The sequence below is a fragment of the Phyllostomus discolor genome, chromosome 9 (assembly GCF_004126475.2).
Source record: "Phyllostomus discolor isolate MPI-MPIP mPhyDis1 chromosome 9, mPhyDis1.pri.v3, whole genome shotgun sequence".
Lineage (NCBI taxonomy): Eukaryota > Metazoa > Chordata > Mammalia > Chiroptera > Phyllostomidae > Phyllostomus > Phyllostomus discolor.
The window spans coordinates 6,883,160-6,906,292 of record NC_040911.2 but is presented as its reverse complement, the minus strand read 5'-3'; positions in this window follow the sequence as shown (position 1 = coordinate 6,906,292).

The following is a 23,133-nucleotide window of genomic DNA, read 5'->3' as shown; positions in this document are numbered from 1 at the left end:
CCCCTGGCTGCCTCGGTCCTCCCGATCTCTCACAGGGGAAGCGGAAACAGAAGCTGGAAAGTCTTTCTGATGAACTTTGAATCACGGTTTAGTGGTCCAGGAGCCGCGTAGGAAGTGAAGTTATCACCCGGTGAGTTCAGGTAAGAAGAACCAGAGGCGAGTTGGGCAGCTAATGGAACTATTTGACAAAATTATATTCTGATGGGAACACTGTATGAGTTAACAGTTGAATGGTCTCTGCATCACCTCATTCCCTGCCTTCCTCCTTCCTGACCTCTCTTCCTCCTGTTCTTCCTGTAGTTTCCTATTTTTCCCGAGGATAACCAAGGTTTGGCCTGTAGGCTGGTGAGAGGTTTTTAATATCTTCATTATTCTGTTCATGCACTTGCACTGGGTTCTCTGTCCTCTTTACCCTCCACTCATCCTTCAGTATCTTCCTACCGACAAGTTCTCTATCCGTCAAATATAATCTCACTCCCAACAACTGGCCCTTGAAAGCACATACCAGAACGCATTATTTGGAAGTTTAGGCAAAACAGTGTGACGCATGTTGATAATGTCCTTATTCTCAGCTCCAATTTCTGGATATATATATGGTAAGACTCGGTGCTGAGTATATAATATCTACGAGGTCACTTCTATAGGAAGATTAGTCAACTGAGTACTAGAAAAATCATTCCAATGAGATGTGATATAAACTTATGTGGGATGTTTTAAGAATACCCAAGTTAATATGAATTGTAGAGGTTAATAGATTAAACAATATCTGTATTAAACTTCAGAACGTGTGAGAAGTAAAATGACTCTAGGTAATGTCAGCCTGTATTTTCATGCACACACACACAAATGTGTGATTTACCACATGCTATTTCTTCTAAGAGTCTAAAGTACTTGAGTGATCAAATCGGAAACAGGAGGGTTAGCTACAAACCCGGAGTGCCCATCCTGAGAGCTAATGGCTGGTGCTCGCTCTGATTCTCTGGAGCTGGGAGAAAATCGATCATCCAGTGCATTTGTCCACTTTTCTTGTCAGCCTTTGGGTTATTTCATTCCGTAAGTGTCATATTCCTCTTTGAAAGTATTCATTTTGTCAGTGGCTTTAGGTTGGTTATATAAAAAAATGTTGTCCGGAGTAATTTTTGAAATTCTATTTCACCCTGTGAATATCCAGGCTATATAATGCAGAATGATACAAGAACCTCTTTAATTAGTAGGACATATAATGAATATTCATCTTTTGCTTTTTTTTATATTAGGTGACATTTTTTATCTGTTGCTTGCTACACAAAGTGTAATCACCTTGCCTGTCTAAAATCTACTACTAGTTTTTGTCTTTCCTAGCAAAAACAAGTGCAGCTTAGTAAAATAAAGATGAGGAACGTGAAAGCTACTTATTCTGATTCTTTTCCCTGAAGTATAAAGTCAAATGTAAAATTAATCCACTGCATAAAGAAAAGTATACTACGAAGTGCATACTTGTTTCTCAAAAAGTTTTTCTAATAAGAACTAAACATTAATAAATAATTAAAATATTTATTTTACATTTTGCTGCACTTTCTACAATATGGGTGATCTGGCTAATTATTACACATAACTGATGTTTTTTAGGAACCTGCGTTGAATATCACTATTTAAATAATTGTAATTACATATGTACCTGTGAGTTGGTCTGTTTTTATATACACAAATGCCTTCCGTATGATTATATGCAGATAGAGATAATACATGTAAGTCATGCATGGATGCCGGGTGCTAAAACGGAGAACAAGAAAGGCCCCCACGGACACATACTTCCTGTTCAGAGGGGAGGGACACTCCATGGGAATCACAGAACTGGCTTGTGCATTGCACAAAAGACTTGGTGATTTCTTGAAGAAAATAAAAGAAAAAGCTTATATTTGATGATAAATATTTAAACAAAAATAAATTGTAACTTTCTTTTCAGTCCCAAAATGGGTTAATTTAGAAAAAAAGTCTATCTTATTTCTCCCACATTCAAAATAACCATGTCTATGTACTAGTGGAGCAATATACACTCAAAACAGTCAGAGTCCAAAAATGTGGCATTATTTTTTTTTTCAGATATTTTAAGATGCCTGTAACAAAAGAAAGTTCCATTTCTTGATTTTCAAAATATCTAGAAGTCTGACCCCTGGAGCTTCTAACCAATAAGGTCCCTCATATGCAAAAAATTTGTTGGAAAACTAAGACGTTTTCTGCCTGTATTACTATTTCCCTTGGTTCTTCCTATCTCTACAGATCTCTGCTTGAGAGGAGCTGAATTCATTAAGCAAGGAGGCCATTAGAGTGAGCTCATGCTACCACCACCCTGACCTACATAAGTAGACCAAAATCTAAGCCTGGAAACATCTCAAGGTTAGGACATGAAAATGCCAAGGACACCCAATCGCGAATAGCCACCTAGGCTTGCAACTGCAGCCACTCAATACTTTCCTGTCTCCCCAACCTTTCTGTCCACAAATCTCTCCCCTAGCTCGTGTCAGCGGAGCACTCCTAAACATTGTCTGGGGCTGCCCTTTTCAAATGAATTCATGCTCAAAGAAACTCTTAAAAAATTAATATGCTTCTGTTTATCTTTGAGCAGAGTGCAGGCTCCTCAATCCCCCCGTAATGTGATTGACCCAGCACCCTCTTTCCCAGGCCTGCAGGTCCCCAGTGAGAAGTATAGACACCATCACCTCTCCCAGCTGTGCTGGGGGCGCTGTTAGCAACAGGCTTTCCTCTGGGTGTGCTTTCCACAAACCTATAAATGACCGCAGCTGTAACTATCATTCTCTGAAGTTATTTCCCCTAGCACTTACGAGCCAGCTGATACGATAGTTCGGTTTAGGTGGACATTTTCTAGTCCTACAATTCTCGTCTGGGAAGTGAACCGGACCTTGGGTTTTATTGTGGTTTTGTGTGTTTCTCCTGTTTAACAGAGCTAATGATAGCTGCCAGCCAGGATTACTGTAAACTCGAGTGATATAGGTGTTGTCTTTTTTATTTCTCTTCCAACTCTATGGGCTAAGCAAACACCTTTAATCTCTCACTCTCTAGAAAGTTCAAGAAGGAAAGTGAATCTTATAAGCAAGGGGAACCTTGGAGCATCTACTCAGTTAAAAAAAAATTCCAACCAATGTAGCCTAAATCTTCACCAGGAAAAAGGATAATTTGCCAGAAAAAAAATAAATTGAATGTTTAAATTGTAATGTCATATGGTGATATGAGATAATGCTAGGGACACCATGCCTTTGGTGAGTATTTTTTTGATATGTGTTACGCTGCCTATGATGACTTCAGATCCCAACGAAATGACAAGTGTGATTCCCTTATCATGTCATGTCTTGTCCCCGTGCTCCTGACAATTTGTTCCTCTTTAGAGGGTTTTACTCTGGAAGCTTGACTGTTGTTTCTGCAAATTACATGCTTTAGAGACCAGAATATTTTCGTATAAAAATCTACCTTGACTCTATTTGCATTCAGTTCCTGCATGTGTAATATCTGTTCACCCATCAGATATAATTACGGTAGGCGGGCTTGGAATTTACACACCTGGAAAGGTCACCTGAGGAGTTCCAAAGCGTCACACCTTTGCCTAATAGCACTTCGGTGCTGTCAAGAAGGCAGGCACCTGTGGCAGTAAATTTACACAGTTTGTACGGTCTCCGCACCCTTGGCGACTGTCTGTGAGTGGTGGGAACGTAGTTCTTAAGGCAATGCCATGGATTGAGGTCACAGAGCACTTTCACCTGCCATGCCTGGAAGTTTACTCTCAGAACCTGCTTGATGGTGGCAGCTGGTCTCCGCTTCCCAGGGCTTAGAGCTCCGAGTTCCGACGGTGGGGGTCGGATCCAAGAGCCACGCTGGTTCCCTCCCAGTTAGAGCACGCCAGGTCTCCATCAGACCCCAGCCAGCGGCACGCAGGAGGTCTGTGGCCAACTGGTTTTCATGCGAAAACATCAATCGTTTTTGCCTCTGAGACAGCACATGCACTATTAATCACTCGGAGAAATCATGAATTTTGATAAAATGGATCGAATTAACTTTTAAACAAATGGTATGCCGGGACTTCGTTAGAACAAACGTGTTTGCTTGTTATGTTTCACCACCTGGTGCCCGTGGGATTTTGCATTTTGCATGTGTGTGCACTTGGATCTGTGCACACATGTACAATCCCATGGGGACACACAGAGAGAGTCATACAGGGATCCGCACGACCAACGTGTGAATACGTGTCACCTGTATGTGCAAACAAGAGAAAGCAGACAATATTAAGTAAAATCAAAATCGGCAGTGCCAATAAACGCATAGAGGAACGAAAACAATCGTAGAAGAACACGCCGTACGGATGCGGTGCGGCTGCTTCGCCCTGCAGACTCTACGGGGCCATTGTTCTGGCTACGGGTTCGTGCAGCTGCAAGCGCTCAGCGGAGTTGGATTAATCCAGTCGTTTCCATTTCACGTAAAAATGAAAGTGGAAGCGGACCACGGATGTCAAGCTCTGCGTGTTACTGTGTGCGAAGAGCAGGAGAGAGCACACCTCACTTGTTTCTGCAGGCGAGAGCTCGCCGCTCGCGCGCTGAATGTCAGCCACAACCCCGAGGGCCGAGGGTCTTGGGTGAGCGGCCTGCGACGTTCCTCACGGGATAGAGTCATTTGTATGGACCGTGGGGCGGCAAAGCCGTGTTCGGCTGTCCTTGCCGGCGGTGTACAGAGGGGTCGCCTTGAAATGGGACCAGGACAGAGATCAGTGATAATTCTCGCTCGACCTGGAAAGGGATGCTTCATCGGTCAATACTCCTGGAGAAGTTTCTAGTTGAAATACTTTTATCTTGTACGCAGGCAACTAAAAGGCACTGCAAGGGCGTTCACCCACACGGGGACGGATGGGCCCCTCGCGTGAAATGTATAATGCGTTTTCTGACTGTCTGCATCCCTCTAAACGCTGAGGGGCACGGCGGCTTTCGTCTCGTGGCAATAGTCCTTGGCAGCTGTGGAACGTGGGGATGAATTGCTGGGGACAACAAGCCATTTACAGACATTCTTAATTGCCTGTTAACACTTATTTAATAACCTTTTCATTTCTCTCTAGGCCTTTCTTCTCCTCTTAAATAATTAATATATAGTCAGTGGTGGGGAGAAGTGAAACAAAGCTGAAATGAAGGGAACACTGTGCTCAGAATGAAGGAATTAGAAAGGTACTTTAGCAGGTCTGTGCCCAACCTACATTCATTCTGTGAAAGAAGCATTGGTCCCAAGCTGCCTTTAGTTTGGTGCTTGTTTTCCTTATAATGAACATTTTTTTCTAATGATCTTACTGTATTTATTAACATGTTAGCGAGATTATGTAGTCTTTCTGTATGATAATATATGCACTGCCGTCAAAAAGCCTTACAGTTTTTTTTTTGGGGGGGGGGGACAAGGATAGGAGATTTTAAGAGAAAAATAAGCTTAAAGCAGCCTACAGCACACAGCCTAGTTAGTACCTCAGATAAATCAAACACTTCCCTTGCAGACGTGTTGTGTTGAAGAGGTATTGTGCACCTAACACAACAGCTGGGACCAGATAATTGAGTTAGGTGCCTGATAGGTGATAAATCTAAGTTAGATTCATCCAAGATTTATGCACAGGATAAGGCAGAAAGACAGTCATAAAACAAAACTAAACAAAGACTAACAACAACAATATTTTGTGAAGGAAAACAAATGAGTGAGGGAAAAACAGTATCTCTTTTCCAAGACTCCTCACTTCCTGGGCAAGTATGTGTGCTTGCTTCTTTGTTCCTAGCTCAGCCTCTCCGCCACCCACTTCTCAGATTTCACTAAGAAATCGAGATTTCACTCCGCATTGCAGAGGCGTCGGTCGAGCCCTCCGGGAGCCCCCTCCTCATGTACGTGACAGGTTAGACTCTGCCTACCAGAGGCAATTACAAAGGATTCGGGGACAAAAGGGAAAGGGGGGTTATTATTCTCCGGATGCACCTCTAAGTGCACATGAGCAGATATGAAACCCGAACTGGCTGCTGGGGGCTGTCCTTGGGCATCGCTGGGTTAATGATGGACACGGAAATGGAAGGTAGCCTTGCAGAGATCAGGGAGATTGACGTGGGCTTTAGGGTGAGAGGAGCTGATTTTCAGCAATTGCTGGGTGAGAGTTTTAGAACATCCTGCCTGGAGTGGCAGGCTGATATCATTGGTGACAGCTTCTCCGACCTCTGTTCCTCCAGCCTTCTCAATGGTCTCACCAGCCTCCCATTCCTCCTGTCAGAGCTTTTCACTTGCCCACCACGTATTCGCACTGACACCATGCGCTCCCTTCGTGTGCACCCTTCTGGGCAGAAAACGAAAGTCTTGTCCCTGTTCCGAGTTGGTTTGGGGGGGGAGACACACCCAGAAAAAAATTGAAGTCTATTTAGAGGAAGAAGGACATTTTTGAGTTTTGTAATTTGACAAAAATTTCCCAAGTAGTTCTTTTGCATTTTTGGCAAGGTTCCAGAAAGTGGGCACTGTGCCAGTGGTGAAAGTGATACCCTAAATTTCTGGGTTATGGAGCCTCTCAGGCACTGCGGTAGGGAAACAGGGCAAGCGCCGTGGCGACAGCCACAGAGGTGTGCATGCGGGGAAGTCAGTTAACTGGGGAGGCCTGTGCACAGGAGTCTGGTGAGGACACCATGGCCATAATCCAGGTGAGACGTGATGGTGGATTGGACCAGAGTGAGATTCTGGGTGAATTTATTCACTCAGACCATATCCAATGCTTGCTATGTACAGGAAGAAATTATACAGGACACAGAAAATATGATTCCTGACCTCATAGAATTTAAGTAAGAAACATGATAAACAAGCAAACCATGTGTTGTATGCTGAGATTCCGTGTTTTGAGAAAAAGACAAATGGCAGTGGACAAGGGAGGATGGAGCAGCAGGGATACCTGTGGGCAGGTTACTCAGGGTGGTCAGGTTAGGCTTCCTGTCCTTCTGTCTCTGAGACCTTGGGCTCTGTGGGCCTGGGAGTCTCAGTTCCAGTGCAAGGAATGGTTCCCCCGGAAATACGACAATGACCCCACTGAACCGGAAGTCAAGACTGCCATCATGCCCTGTGGGGCTCCTCATGTCTTTAACTCAACAGGCAAAGGGGGAGCCAGTGTGCTGGCTGGGGTGACAGACTCTGACACCAAGGGGGATTGGACTGGGACTCCACAATGGAGGTGAGGAGGAGTCATCCCAAATACAGGAGATGCCATAAGGCGTCTCGTGGTATTAGCGTGTCCTGACTAAAGGCAATGGGAACTACAACAGCCTAATCCAGGCCTGGCTACTAATGACACAGATTTCTTAGGGATGAAGGTTCGGGGTACCCCACCAGGTCAAACACTAGAACTAGCTGAACTGTTTGCTGAGGGCACAGGGAATGTGGAATGGGTAATAGAATCAGGTGGTTGCCATAAATACCAGCTACTACCACATGGCCAGTTATAGAAATGAGAACTATAATGGTCATGAGTATTTTTTCTTATTTTGGTTCTTCTCCTGTGTTTCTCAATAGATAAGTAGATAGACATAAACATATATATACACACAACATGGATATATGAATATATATATATATTACATATGTTTTCCTAACCAATTTGTACTATTGACTTTAATGCACTTTGCATATAAAACAGTATGTAAAAGTTGTTTTGGATGTGTCCAAATCACTTGTGATGAATTAACTATTATTAATTCAATAATAAAAGTTAGAACAAAAGTACTCACATGCTAATGTAAGTATTATCAGCTACATATTTAAAGGTGAAATGCAGCATTCACACAATATTATATACTCAGAGAGATGTATTTGTTATATACCAGGTACATTTTAGCTTATTATGAATTTTGAATTACTTTCTACTGTGATGCTTTGGAATGCCACAAAGATCTGTTTGTTCTTTTGTTTTACTTTATTACAGTTTTTTTAATTGAGGTTCAATTAAAATAGAACATTAGTTTCAGGTGTGCAATGTGGTAATTTGATATTTGTATATATTGCAAAATGAGTCTAGTTAATATCCATTATCACACGTAGCTCCAAAAATATTTTTCTTCTGATGAGAACTTGTAAAATTGGTCTCTTAGCAACTTTCACATACGCAGTAAGTGTTATTGCAGTCACTACGCTGTACTTACACTTCCATGACTTATTTGGTTTATAACTAGAATTTGTACCTTTGATTCCTTTCACTGATTTTTCTCCACTCTCCTCCTCACACCCCCATCCTCAGCCTTTTTTTCTTTTCTCCTTCCTTTGTCTCTCTCTCTCTCTCTCTCTCTCTTTCTCTTTCTTTCCTGTCTTCTTCTTTCTTCTTCCTTGCTTTTCCCTCCCTCCCTCCCTCCCTGTATCCCTTCTTTCATCATTTAGCATATCAACATTAACAGATATTTATTAAGAATTCAGTATGTGTTTCACATTATGAGAAGTGCTTTAATTAAAGCTTTTGAAGTATAGACAAGTTGCTGCCCCTGAAGATTTTATAGTCTTTATTAAAGAGACAAAATTAATGCTTTTGGAACAATTAAAGGATAAGTATGAATGTTTAATTTTATCAACGCAAATAATATTGACTCTAAGAAAGATGAAGTTTGGAGGAGGGAGAAACCTTTTTAGACTAATTTCATGAGAAGGCTGGCATGTGAGGAAAGTATCTAGTATCATTTTAATATGATCATGAAACATAATAAGGTGTTTATGGTCATATCATCTTGTCCTACATCCTTATGTCTTTTTGTCTATAATATATGGTACAATACTCATGAGGGTTGCGGTAAACTGTATGCGGTAAACTGTATTCCTCACATAAACAGTTACAGTGCTTTTTCTAATTTATTGACTTTAGAGGGAGAAAGAGACATGGGTTTGTTGTTCCACTTATTTATGCATTAATTGGTCATATGGACCCTGACCGGGGATCATACCCACAACCTTGGTGTATCGGTATGATGCTCTAAACAACTGAGCTACCCAGCCAGGGCCACCATTCCAGTGAATTTTAAAATAGTTCTTTCTAAAGTTGTCTCTAGACCAAATTATCTCATACATACATTGGTTAAAGGAAGAGAAAAATCAATTGAGGGAATTACCTGGTTTCAAACAAACCACGTTTTCTTACATTTTTTGCTTTTGAATTCTTTCTCTTTGTGTGTGTATGTTACCTGCATGTGCAATACACACACATATCAATCAATATGTAACTATTCCTACTCATACACAGAATACTTAAGAATAATTTAGAATGTGGGTAAGAGGTTTTAATCTGTTAAAATGATTAAAGAAGACAATTTAGGCAATGCAAACTTAAATTTAACAATTCATGAAACCCAAAGTCTCTCTTTTCAGAGGAACCAGAGAACTTCAACACAGGGCAGAAAACAGGACACATTTATAGGCGAGAGTGTGAGAAACAAGGAAGGGAGTAAAGAAGAGGACTAAGGAGCAAGGAAGGAAGTATGGGGCCTGGAGCCGGCTTGGCATTTGGGGACTGGCTGCTGAAAAGACTGCATTCCTGGTCAAACATTTATAGGGGCATGGACACTAGCTGAGGTTTAGTTTGCTGCCGGGGCACCCCGGGCAAGAGTGGCTCCATTTTCGACCTAGAAATTGATTTCAGCAGATCTTGAATGAAAGTGACCACATCACAGAGAGACCTGATGAGTCACAGAAGGAAAAGACTAAATAGGATTGACACTCAGAGAGCATTATAGAAAGAAAGAAAGAAAGAAAGAAAGAAAGAAAGAAAGAAAGAAAGAAAGAAAGAAGAAAGAAGAAAAAGAAAGAAAGAAGGAAAGAAGGGAAGAAAGGAAGAAGGAAAGAAAGAAAGAAAGAAAGAAAGAAAGAAAGAAAGAAAGAAAGAGAGAAAGAGGGAGAGAGAAAGAGGGAGAGAGAGAAAGAAAGAAAGAGAGAGAGAGAGAGAGAAGAAAAGAAAGAAAGAAAACCTACAAGCTAAAATACGACTCTGCTTTCTTTTACGGAACACATTGTTTTCTTTGCCAAGTAGACGATTTGCTTCACCATTCTGCCAATGTGTGTGATCTCTGCTCCTCCCTTTCCTTCCTGAAAGGCGATACGTATCCACACGTGCGTGCTCTGTTTGCCAGGCCAGTCTGTCCGTCCTGTGTTCAGCAGGTCAAAAAATGAAAATACACTCTTCTCCCGTTGCTGACTCGGAATAAAAACCAAATTGAGATTTCTACAAAGAAATTCAATGTTTTCAGCAGGGAAAATAAAAAGCTGCCCTTTGCTCTGGGCTGTTCTTCAACTTTTACATTGATTTATCCATAAGCAGCTAAATGCCATGTTTTTAACTTAAAATAACTCTTTCTTCTCTGAACTTCCCTTAGTGGCCAAAGTATCGTGGATGGGCTCCTTCCTCACAAGTCATCTAAAGTGTTACCCAATAGGAATCAGCCTTCGCTTTGGTGTAATTTAACTTACTTTTCAAAGTAGAATTGCATTGTGCGGGTAATGACCTCCATGCACCTAAACCTTTTTGAAAGATATTACTGCACTTTTACCTCCACTGCATTCTCTCTGTTATTATTATTATTATGATCATCGTAGGCATCATTCTAGCTGCATATTGCACAGTTAAAGGGCCCCTCCACGTACACGTCAGGTTGCCCCCAAATACCATATTCCCTAATAGGTAATACACAGACAAAATGAGGTGTAATCATCTATTTAAAGATGGAATTAATTCCTATTTTCCTGGTAATTAAGGTAAAGCAGGAAAGCTACCCTTTCGAGATTTACACGCCAGAAATTATGTTGCTAACACAGCGAGCAATGCAATCCTATCTAGGTGGCCTGATTTCCTACATGAAAGGCAACTTTCTCCTGCAAAACATCCCCCTCATCTGCAAAGCTGACGCCTGCAATTGCTCTAATGAGGACAGATAGCGTTTTATTTCACAATACCAGTGGAAGCTGGAAATACGAGTACTTCAGAGAGGGAGCTCATTGATTGATATTTATTCTAGGCTGTGAAACGGAGGAGCTCCGATCTTGTCTTGCAAGGAGGGGATTACAGTTCTGCACGGGAACAGAGAGACTGCCCCCGAGGGAAGTGCGGTTGTTAAGCAAGAGAAGGCAGATCACTGAAGGCCGCTGTTCTGGGCTTCAACATTTCGCCTAAGGCCACCCTGATGGCGGAGCTGCTCTCACGAGCCACCCGAAGAAGGTGGCTACAGAGCCGGAGGCCTCTTTGAAGCCTGGGGGGTAAAGTGCTAATGAAAGGCCCCCATTCTCGCTCTTCAGTCGGCCTGGCAGCAAAGCGCTTCTCCCGGTGCCAGATGGCCGAAGGGCGCAAGGAGCCCCACGTGTCAGCTTGCTTCTGCCTGTGCCCCCCACCCAGCTTAAAATTAGGTAAACAATTCAGAATCAGGAACATGAATGGATATTATGCCTGTATCTATAGGGTGATATACAAATAGGATTTTATGCCTTGAAATCATAAAACCTTGCTCTGGAACGGGAACTCTTGATTCAGAATCTTGGGGGGGAAAGGCAGAAACACCATATTTTTATTGTGGTCATAAATACAAGCGAATTACGTATTTAATTGGTGTGTAAGGAGCACTTGCTGATTTTTTTAACTTTCTCTGCTTATGTGCTAAGAGTTCCACCTAGAAAGTACTGCTGATTTACAATGGCAAAACCACGTGGAGGAGCTTGCTGATATTTGACATGTAGTAAATATGATCATCGTTTTTCCCTGGCTAGGAACTGAACTAAAGAAACAGAACCGCTGACACTTCCATAAACTCTTTTACCTCTGTATTAATTTATCTTCATTCTAAACTTCTGTGGGCCTCATACAAAGTGTTCTCAATGACTTATGACTTGATAAACCTCTGATGGTAGAACTCATGTATCTTCACAAAACTTCCTGAGTGTTTTAGCAAGTAGAACTGAGAACTAGAACCATCTACCCCCACTCTTCCTCCGCACTGTAGCCTTCCTCAACCACTTTGCTATTTCTGTCTTGATTAGCATTTACTCACTTTTCCAGAATTGTCCTGATCAGGCAAATAAATGAAGTGTTTGTTATTTGAACCTCCTGAAAGCCTCAATAACTGTTCAGGGAAAAACATCAACAGGCAGTTTGTGTCCTAAAATTATTTAATCCCTGGCCAGAATCTAGTACTTACCATATTCACAAATCCTGAGCTTGTTGTATGATAATTCTTACCCAATCCTAATCAAGTTCCTACATTGAAAAATGCACTTCACACCAAACATCTCAATTTCCAAGTAAGTTCCAAGTTTCCCTTCTCTACTCTAAGACCATCCTTTGCTGTGGAAAGCAATGAACTCAGCTTTTGTAAACATTGTTGACAATGAACTCCAGGGAAACAGCATGAGTTAAAGTATCAAAGCAGAAAGCACATGGAATAAAAAAAAAACAGGTGCCAGATAATGGCAAAAATGAAAATTGTTGGAATTTGTTGCAGAACATTTTCAACTAAGGTAGGATCATATTGACAAGATTCTTAAAGCTTCGATTAGTTTTAGATCAATAATTCCTAACTAAACTGTACCACCACTTTGGGATGTCTTGATAAATTGGTCTGTGTTCCAAAACGAATGCATCCTTGTATTAGTTAAAATTGAGAAATAATTTCATTTCCAAAAGTAATAAAAGCTGATTTAAAGTATTTTTTATCTTAATTTGCATTGTCCTGTGTCTTTTAAATATAATTTGGTAATAATTTTTCCCTAGAATTGCTGATGCAGTAGATAGAGCAAAGCAAAAAGTTTTTTAGCCAAAGTATGTCAAAATCTGCATTTTAATATTACTATCTTTGCTCCAATCATGCGGGTTCTTGTGTATGTTAAAGGAATGTGGGTCCGTACCTTATCTTTCCTATTCAATTATAAGTATCGGGAAAGGAGCAAGTCATATCTTATTTATCTATGTCTGTCAATTAACTTTTCAATACGTTTGAGTTCCACTGAATCAGATAGTAACAGCAAAGTCATGTAATGCTAAGTACAAGAACAAAATAATTAGTGACATGTATAGGTGCTTTATTCCCAACAGTGAGCCTGTGAGTTTTCACTCCTTTTAAAATGGAGAAACTGGGCCAGTGATAAGCTAAGCGAGTTACCCCTGGTCTCACAGGGGGATCTGAACCTAGGCAGTTTTTTCCTGGAGTGTGCATGTGACACGGTAGGCGTTACTCCCAGTTACTTCTCAAAAGAAATGTGTTCAAAATATTACCTAGCTTTCAATCCTGTGTTTAATTTTCTTTGCTATTCTCACATATATCCATTCATTTATATACCTGTCCCTATCTATATGCCCATATATGAAATCCTAGTTACAAATACATGTCCCTTGTGAAAAAAAATCAAAATAAGAAATATCTTCATAGGAAGATCAATGCACTCTGACCCTCCCCGGGTGAACCAACCACCGCTAAGCACTGCGTGTAGGTCCCTCAGAGTTGCATTTGCACGCAAACCTGTCCTTTAGGGGACGCAGAGAAGAATGCTCCCAGCGACACTGTTCATGGCGATGCAACAGTGGGAACAACATCAGTGTCACTTGGCAGGGAAGGGATTAACACATCGAGATACAATCTTGATGGGACACTACATTCATCTTAATGTGGGTATCTTGGGAGGTGGACTCTGAGAAAGAGCGCAGGTAATTTATTGGCGGCTGGTCCCAGGAAGCTGCAGAGAAGGACAGGGACAGTGGCACTAGGGATGATTAAAGTCAATCGAGCGCATTAACGAGCTCTTTTCCAGGGCAGACAACTGGGGCTCATTCCTCCTAGAGACACCTGGGGAACTGTGCGGATCATGTGGCACAATTTCAGTACTAAGGGTCAGTTCCATCCATTCCTTAGAGACAGCCTGCCACACACGGACATAGTCTTTGTGGCCTTGACAATCAGAGAAGGAGTGGCACGTTTCCAATGACCACACCCTATGTTCACTCAATCTGCTCTTTGGACCTTGCCCAGTGTCCTCCTGTCAGTATCTTGGCTTTGAACATCAAAGGGATTCAACAAACACTGGGAAACTTAGATGGAAGAGTAGACCCATGTAGTACATGATTTCTCAATCAGGTTTTTATTTTTTATTTTGACAGTGGAGATAACCTCGGAGAGATATCTTGTGACTTCCTTTGGATCCATTGTGGCCACTGGCCCAGGACCCTCTTCCTAAACTCTGACTACGGAGGCCTGAACACATTAAGATTCTTTGAAATTTGAGCAACATGGTAATTTTGACAAATAGGACATCATGGAAACAGAACATGCTATTATGTTGTCAGTAGGGAAAAAAAAGTAGGAATGCCTCCCAAGTGAGTGTGGAGGAGACTTTGAGAAGAGCCAGGTCTCGTCGCCAGTGGGTGCATAAATGAATCTCCGACCCAGTCATCCTGCACTTGACTCGGGAGTGAGGAGAGGACACAGGAAGCAAACACCTTCCTGACGGCTCCCCAGCCTCCCGGAGCACCATCTCTTTGATACTTCAGTGTTTGAACGTCTATATTTTTGTTTTTCTTGATAGGTTTTTGTGATCTAGTTGCTGCTCCTGACTAACCATCGTTGCCCTCCTTATAAATCAAGTTCACATTATTGCTCTTGGAAACATAGGCACCTACATCAAATGAGCATCTCAGTAAGATGCTCCCATTTCCCCTCAGCTGATGCAACCAGCAGCTGGGCTCTGATACGCAAGCTGCCTTTGCCTACTGCAAAATGCCACAGTCACCAACTCACATGGAATTTGCTGTCCTTAATTCTCCCAGGGTTTGATATCTTGCTACGGGGGGGTTGGGTAAAGGAACATTTATATTTATTTCTTGAAGGGCTTGAAAATTATCTTCCTTTAAAAATGGAGAACAATTTCAAGTGATGTGCATGCATGGACAAATTTAAACTGCATATGTACACCCAGAATAAAAATCACACAAGGCAAGATGATTATGTTTTATAATCAAAGGTTTTGCATGGACTGTATTTCCCTACATCACATTTATGAAATTTAAAATATCAAAATCCAGCAAGCATGGATAAGTAGACAAGTCATAAGAAATACATTTTTAATATAGTAAAAATATAAGCAGCTTCACAACCATTAATATCTACATATTAACAGTCACCTAAAGAATTAGTGTCAGAATATTGTTCCTGTATTACATTTTTCATTAACCAATTCCAAATTTAAATGCAGGTACTCATAATAGGATAAATAAATGGAATTTTCATAGTGAGACAGTCAGTAGATGTTAAAATGCTATTCAACTAGTGTGACACGTTTACTTTTTTTCTTATATATGGTATTTCTGTAATACAGGATTAAAATATTTTTGAAAATAAAGAATTATAGAAGATAGACATATCAGTTTATCATTAGATGAATAGATTTTTATCATAAAATATTTATTTTTTAAAAAATTATTTGTTGAACACAATTGTTAAGATTTGACTGATTTAGCCCCTGCCTGTGTGGCTCAGTTGGTTGGGCATCACCCCGCCAAGCAAAAGGTCACTGGTTTGATTCCCACTCAGGGCACATGCGTGGGTTGCTGGTTCGGTCCCCAGTCACGGTGAGTATGGGAGGCAGCCCGTTGATGTGTCTGTCTCTCATTGATGTTTCTTGTCCTCTCCTTCTCTCTCCCTTCCCCTCTCTCTAAAATAAAAAAATAAAAATGAAGTATTTTAAAAAAGATTTAACTCATTTAATAATCTCTTCATAGCTCTCTTTAGAGCTAGGGAACCTGAGGGCAATGCACGGGCCTCTGTCATCTGGTGACTGTGCTCCTCTAGTAGCACCGACAAGGCGATGAAAAGCTTTAATAACATTCGCGATTTTGCAGGCTTTTCTCATCGCTCTCATTCGTGTGTGCTCTTGTTCGCACGTGAGTGGCAGCCTTCTCTGTCTCCCCCAGGGGGCCTCCCGAGTCCACAAAGGAAGAGTCACTTACAAGCTCTTTTTAAACAACAAAAATAGCTCATCAAGGAAAGCGACTTTCATTGGTCAAAACGTGAATATATGTGGGTTTTAATATTTTTAAAGCTAACTATTTAGCTTTGTTTAAACCCAACCAAACTGATTCTAGGCTCTGGGAATGTGGGCCCATACTAATACAGAGGGTGATTTTTATTCATTTACTCTTAAGTATATTTTATTGATTATGCTATTACACTTGTCCCATTTTTTTCTCCCCTTTATTCCCCTCCATCCTGCATGCCCCCTCCCGCTTAGTTCATGTCCATGGGTTGTGGATATAAGTTCTTTGGCTTCTCCATCTCCTATACTATTCTTAACCTCCCCCCATCTATTTTGTACCTACCATTTATGCTTCTTATTCCCTGTACCTTTTCCCCCATTCTCCCTCTCCCCTTCCCCTCAGATAACCCTCCCTGTGATCTACATTTCTGTGATTCTGTTCCTGTTCTAGTTGTTTGCTTAGTCTGGTTTTGATTTTTAGGTTCAGTTGTTGATAGTTGTGAGTTAGTTGTCATTTTATTGTTCATAGTTTTAATCTTCTTTTTCTTGGATAAGTCCCTTTCACATTTCATATAATAAGGGCTTGGTGATGATGAACTCCTTTCACTTGACCCTATCTGGGAAGCACTTTATCTGACCTTGCATTCTCAATGATAACTTGTTAGATAGAATAATTTTGGACGTAGATCTTTGCTGTTCATGACTTTGAATACTTTCCATCCCCTTCTTGCCTGTAAGGTTTGTTTTGAGAAATCAGCTGCCAGTCTTATGGGAACTCCTTTGTAGGTAACTGTCTCCTTTTCTCTTGCTGCTTTTAAGATTTTCTCCTTATCTTTAATCTTGGATAATTTAATTATGATGTGTCTTTGTGTGTTCCTCCTTGGGTCTAATTTCTTTGGGACTCTGAGCTTCCTGGACTTCCTGGAAGTCTATTTCCTTTGCCAGATTGGGAAAGTTTTCCTTCATTATTTTTTCAAATAAGTTTCAAATTCTTGCTCTTCATCTTCTCCTTCTGGCACCCCAGTGATTTGGACGTTGGAATATTTAAAGTTGTCTCAGAGGTCCCTAAACCTCTCCTCATATTTTCTAATTCTTGCTTCTTCACTCTGTTCTGGTTGAATGTTTTTTAAATACTTTAATTTCCTAGACCACTAAACAGAGAAAAGAAATGAGTGTTTTTATGTCACTCCACTGCAGTGGTATTATATTATTTTGTTCTTATTAAAACATTTATATATGCAATCTTTCTATCAATAAAATTAGTGGAGTAAGAATGGAATCATGAAAAAATATGTAAATAATTACCAACCTCTACAGAATTTGCCACTGATATTGAATAGATATTGAATCCAAGCACCTACTTATTTTTTAAGGAATTTTTCCAAGCATCGTTTAAAGGCTATTTTGGCAAATGAAAGATGGTTGCAGTAACATGGGCAAACCTTATAGTTAGAGAAGTGGGAGGCATTGCTATGCCCATTCTTCCTGAGAAAGCTGCCCTCCCACAGTCTGCCTGTGTGAAGGTTCTTCGCATGCCTCAGTGGGGACTGAGTGTCCCTGGAAGGTGGTCAGTGATGTTTCTGACTGAGTGGATTTCACTGGGCCTGAATAAGCATGCTTGTTTTGTTCTTGTGTAAGAGCACATGATGTCGAGATGATAGCCAGTCTGCAAAATGTTTACTCTCATTTGCAAAATGTTTTGCTGAAATGAACCACCAAAATTAATTTGAATATGGAGAAAAGTAAACAAAACAGAAAACAACCTCATGACATTAAACCAATTTGAGTTGCTCAGTACCTAAATTTTAATTGGTTGCCGGTTAAATCCTTAAGAAACTAATAGCTTTCAAAACACTTAACCTCAATTCTGGATGTGCAATTTTTTTCTTTTCCTGTGTGGATATACCTAAATCACTCCAGAAGCAACTGAGGAATCCTATACGTAATTGGAAAATACCAATAAATAAGACAATCTTGCATATGGTACACCTGAGACAGAGTAGTGATTATTTTGGCTAAGGAACATTTTTCCATGTGCCAAAGGTTCAATAGCAACAGACTATAAATAGTGCTGTAATTATAAACTGCAAAAGAGTTTTTATATGTAGCTGACATTTGAAAAATGTCTGCCCACATAATTCTTTTGAGACATATTTTTATATCTTTTGTGGCAGTTTTATATATTTTGGTATTCTTATTTTAAAATAGTCCCCCTTTAAAGATAAGTGTACTGCAGTTATTGCTTTTAAACACATTCCATCCTTTATGTTCATCATTTTGTGTACTTTGCAAAGGAGACAAAGCATGCATTAATATCGATCATTTTTACGTGTTAGTCTACACTTGATCTTTCATCGAAACATCTTCTGTGCTGAATGAATGCCTCTCCAGGTATGATGACCATGCTGAGCAGAAGATGCTGAGACAGAGAAGAAGAGGAGCTTGCGGGCTCTCCATGGTTTTTGATTTTCCGGTATCAGCCAGTTCTGCCAGGAACATGGGTGACTTATGTGTCAATTGCACAGCATTGTCAGACGACAGTTAAAACGTTTGAGATTTTGAATAAATGGAGCTTTTATGAATAGCTATTTTTATTATGAGTATTATATAATATTATGAGTTTTAACAATAACTGAATGAAAGGAACACATTAAAATGTTAGGTATGCTCTTCTGCAGCTGGAGACTCAAACTAAATAGTGGAGAGAAACTTCAAAATTATAGGATTATTTCAAAAAATGAATATGCTAGTGGATCTTCTCTTGGAGCAAGTTTCTGAGAAAAACAGAGCTTTTAGGTCTCCAAAGTCATTGTGTTAAAATCAGGCAAAAAACAAAACAAAACAAACAGAAAAACTGATAAAAGCTTCATATGAAAATTATTTTTTGTTGCATGAAAGAAAATAATATGCAGATTAGAGAAGATTGAAAGAATCCCTGTCATTTCTTTTGGATCTTATTGGTGATCCACATATGACTCATGTGGCCCCAGACACGGTCTTCTTTTGTAATGAAGTATTTGCAATTATATACTCATATATCATAGAGATCATTAAAATGAATTAATACTTTAAGAAGTTTGTGATCAAAATAGATGATGCCAAATAATATTCAATTAATTATTTTAGTCTGATGTACGAATACTATCTTTTAAAATATGCAGGTCCTGTGACAATTTGAGTTTTTCGGTAAGCATTATAGTTTCTGGTTTGTTATTATTTTTGTCCTGAGTTGAACAAATCCTACATGGGATAAAAATATGAGAAGGCTAATAGGAGAGAAGCAGACAGATTTAGACAGCCCCACTGGCCCCCTCTTTCTGGTTCCCTCTCCTGACTTCTGCACGAGGTCATGAAAGTTTCACGCACCCCTTGGCTTTCCGCCCAGCCTGAAACCATAATTATAAAATACAGGGTTTATCCTCAAGAGAAACTTCAAAAAGAGAGGCTTTGGAAAAATGATCATATATGGCAGTAAGAAGCTATATGAGATTCAGTGCCATTCACAAAGGGACCGGTTGAACTTTTATATACAGGTTCCAAGTCTCAAGTTCTTTGTCCCATTTGCTCCTCTCCCGCTGGCCGGCAACCTACGCCTGTCTGTCCTCCAGCCAGAAGACTGGAGGACGCATCACTGGAAAAACGAAGGACTTTTGAAGACTCGGCTGCCTCCAAACAAAGCCCAAGTCCACAGCCTTTGTACACACACAGGGCTCCCGATCAATTTTTAATGTTTTGTTGCCAAGAAATTGTCAAAATAAACTCCATATTTAGTGAAATATCACTATAGGTAAATAAAATATCACTGTTGCATCTCTATCAAGAAAGACTTGAATGTGAATTCTTCTAATTTTGAAAATACATTGAGTAAATTTTACTCTATAAACTGTATTTTTTAGTCATCCTCATGAAGGGAAAATATTTAAAATTTGGAATATTCTAGTTTAGTTAAGTTGAAGGTTTAGACAATCATTTGAATAGAAATGGGAGATACAGACCATTCTTGCCTAGAAGGGGACTGACATGCGAGACATGGTCATTTATTGCTTGGGCGCAATATCATCCTTATCTTTGCATTGATTTTCATTTAATGACTTGTGCTCACATTAAAAAAAGTAAAAGGAAAATAAAAAGCAAGACCAAAGGATCTTAATTTATTTCTAAATCCAAATCAAATGAAAACAAAGATTTATCAACATTTTTAAGTAAAGAATGAAAGCGACTTTATAAATTATTATTCCAATATGATGCAACAAACACGTGTGTTCAACCTTCATAGAGTCATACAATAGACACCACTTACTCATATTCACCTAACCGACGTTTTTATGTATGCCAACTTGTTCTATTTCTGCCCCTTACTTAGGTGACATCATTTTCAAAACAGTGGATGTTATGGTATTTAAATTTACTGTAAAAAGAAATGTGTATGTATGAATCCTTATCAGAGAATTTCTTATAATCTTAGAGACCAATTATATTTGTGTCACCATGCTAAGATACAAAAGTGTTTTAAAAAATACACACACAAAGAGGAACAGATGTGTAAACAATCAAGAGAATTAATGACAACAGACTGGAGGAGAGATTAGAAGGCAGGAAATTGGATACATGGGGTGAAGTTCCAGAATGTAGGAGGCTTAGTTCAAAGCGGAAGCGGAACCTAGTGGCGTTCCTGAACTGCAGAGAACTTCTGTCCTGCTGAAAGCTGTTCCTTTGAGCTTTGTGGAGCTTCTAGTCTCTCTCCTTGCTGGCCTGGTCCCTGAGAACACAGGGCCTTGTGCTGGCGAGGGGGTGCTCGGGCAGCAAACGGGCGTGGTTTTCCCAGGTCCACCATACAACACATGCCAGAGGAGCATATGATGATTAGAATAATGTAAACAAGAACATACACAGATATTTCAAAAATCCCTAAATGTCTTCTTTTGTCTTTGCTCTGATTTCTGGTAGAGATGAAAGCTACAAATATGAAGAACATATTTTGAAATTTAAAGTGCGTACCTTTGATTTGGAAACAAGTAGAGTATCCCAAGAATGATCATACTTCAATACACATATTTGGGCTCATTCTCAGCTTTTTAGCTATGCACATATAAACTCAATTTCCTTTTTTAAAAAATAATGGCATATATATTTTATTGTTGTTCAGTTATAGTTTTCTCACCTTTTCCCCCTAAATTAAATTTCATAAGCTTCTGCTGATCGAATGAAAACACAATCCACTCTTCCTAGTTAATAGTTTTATTGAATATACATGTTTAAAATATTATAGATTAAAAGTAAACCTCGATTTCAGGAAGAACTTACTGTGTTTTATAGTGGATCATCTTTGATCCCTAGAGTCTTGTTGACTTAGACTTCAAAAAGGTGGCTTCTAGCCTTTTGGCCCTTTGAAAGTATTTTCAATTTTAATAGCCTTTGCTTCACAACTGGAATTTAACTATGCACAAAGGAGAAAAAATAAAAGTGAACATGTAAATACTGAATATAAATTTGGAAAGACTGATGACAACCATAATTTATTATTTTCTGTTTAGTTTTTTAGAGTCCCAGCTTTCTCATTATAGGACATAAAGGGCTTTTTGCTTTATAAATAATGAAATTAAAAGTCTATGTTACACAGAATCCAGATGTGGAAATATCTTCAGGCATTTCCTGACCGCACAGCACACTGAGGCCGTTAAGCCGGAAAATGCACCTTTCTGGTCTTCTATCTCCTGCACGTTGTCACTACGTCCATGTAGTTAAAACAAGGTACGTATTCCATTGACTTGAAACTTGCAAGTGAAAATTAATGTAGAAAAAGCCATGAGCTTTTCTGCCTCTATTCTTTCAATTTATGAAACCACCTTTCCTAATATTTTCATCTCAGTAAAAGAATGCTTAGGCAATAATATCAAAACACATGGTACCTAGAACGCTAGAAAAATTCGTGGCATCAAAAAATTTGCTTTCGCCCTGGCTGGCATAGCTCAGTGGATTGAGTGCAGGCTGTGAACCAAAGTGTCGCAGGTTCGATTCCCAGTCAGGGTACATGCCTGGGTTGCAGGCCACGGCCCCCAGCAACCGCACATTGATGTTTCTCTCTCTCCCTCTCTCTTTCTCTCTCTCTCTCTCTCTCCCCCTCCCTTCCCTCTCTAAAAATAAATAAATAAAATCTTTAAAAAAATTTGCTTTCACCTGTTTTTGCAAAAAATTAGTAAGATCAGACCTTTTAAAATATAACCTATTTTTTTTTCATTCCTTCTATGCTATCTGTGCCCTTTTGGGGTGTTTTAAGCTTTTTGTCTCATTTATTATGTTATTCATCTGTGCTACAGTTTTCTGAACTTTAAATTTAAAGGACATTTAACCTAATAAAAGTGTGGTGACTAGGAAATATAAAACAACAAAGATGACTTAATTGCATTTGTTTCTATTACACTTCTATTATTAGCCAGTGGTGTTCCTTAGAAATTAATTGCCTTGTTTATTCCATCGACAATTTGATAAAATGAAGCTATGCGATTAGATCCTAATGGTTCTGGTCTTAGAATTCTGGACCCTCATTTAAGGGAAGAAGAGTTTGTCTACTAGAAGGTATCTCAGTGATCCTTGAAGGTATATAAAAACATATAATTTTAAATTAATATATTTAAAACAAATTCTGGTTTAACATTTATGCCACACTAGATGGAGGAATATATCTCATACATAACAGAAAATAATTCTTCAAATGCCATATACACCTAAGATCTAAAACTGCTAATTATGCAAAATGTGAGTACAGGATTTATCTGATGTGAAAATGCCTGCACACAAGTGCACACGTCATGGCCATGAACTGGATGCTAATAACCAGTGAAATCGAGTGTTCTCCGGCAGAAGATAGTCAGCCGAGTGATACATGAGTAATTGAAAATTCACTGGCTACTGTGTTGTGGAGAGCATATTTTTGAGATTTTGCTTATATAAAAAGCCTCTTTTACTGACAAAATCACACAATTCAATGACAGTTTACAAAGAGAAAGTATGCTCTCCAATAGGCAATGCCCTGGTTTACTCCTTGCTCACCCAGCCGACGGTTACAGGAGGGTGAGCCGCAAAGGAAAGACTACTGTTTGAGAAATAACACATATTGTG